The sequence below is a fragment of the Tupaia chinensis genome, unplaced genomic scaffold, assembly GCF_000334495.1.
Source record: "Tupaia chinensis unplaced genomic scaffold, TupChi_1.0 Scaffold000492_1, whole genome shotgun sequence".
Taxonomy (NCBI): Eukaryota; Metazoa; Chordata; class Mammalia; order Scandentia; family Tupaiidae; genus Tupaia; species Tupaia belangeri.
This window is the reverse complement of record NW_006160004.1, coordinates 986,613-987,670: the sequence shown is the minus strand read 5'-3', so window position 1 is coordinate 987,670 and position 1,058 is coordinate 986,613.

The window sequence follows — 1,058 nt, the reverse complement described above, 5'->3', positions numbered from 1 at the left end:
TTTTTCTTTTTTTTTTTTTTTTTTTTGAGAGAGTTTTGCTGTTCTATCATGAGGTTGAAAAAAAATAGACTTTTGTTTAAGCTAGTTTTTGTTCAGATTCAGAGAGGTAAACTTGTTCATTTCTGACTGAGGAAAACCTCCATTAGTAAGTCAGAAAAGTAATGAACTAGGGCTAAATGATCTGTCGGTACAACAGAGGGCTCGTTTCCCTCATATATTTATAAAACTCTTACGAATCAATAAGAAAAAAATAGCCTGATAGGAAAATGAGCAAAGTACACGAACAGTTCACAGAAAAACAAGTACAATGGCTCTTGGTGCATGAGAAGCTCTTCAACTATATTGTAATGAGAAAAAATTGGAGTGAGATAATTTTTACTAGATTAACAAAGATATTTACACATTCAGTAGAACTTTGAGGAAACTAGAGAAACAAGCTCTCTTGCCTTTCACTGGTACAGAATGCAAGAGTAAGTCTGTATGGCCTCTTTCTGTCTAGAGGATTTGTAGATAACCCTAGAAATCCCAAGTACACATTTTGACCTAACGAGTCCACCTACAGGAATGTATCCTGCAGCAGACTCACTTGTCTGAAATGGCCTGTGTAAGAGTAGTCGTAAGTGCCATCGGGTCAGCGATGGAGGTGCAAGTGGGAGGGCGCTGCTGCACTGTGGGAGGCCTAGTTCAGCTCCTGGCCAGGCCCTGTGGTCGAAGCCAACCTGGACACAGGCAGGAGGATTGCAACATGAGGAGACTATCAAAAATACTTGGGAGGTCGGCAGGTGAAGTGGGGGTTAAGGCTCTGAACTCACACATGATCAAGTGTAGTTGGGGTCCCGGACCTGGCAGCTTGCTTTCTCTCTCTCTGGTCAAATTAAAAATAAATAAATGATAGATAGATAAAATTTTAAAAACCACCTGGGGGGCCAGCAGATGGTGTAGTGATTACAACACTGGATTCCCACATGGCTGATCATAGTTCAAATCCCAGACCTGGTGGCTTGGAAATCATGCCCAGCATGTGTGCATTGATACCCAAAATCCCAGGAAAATAGAGG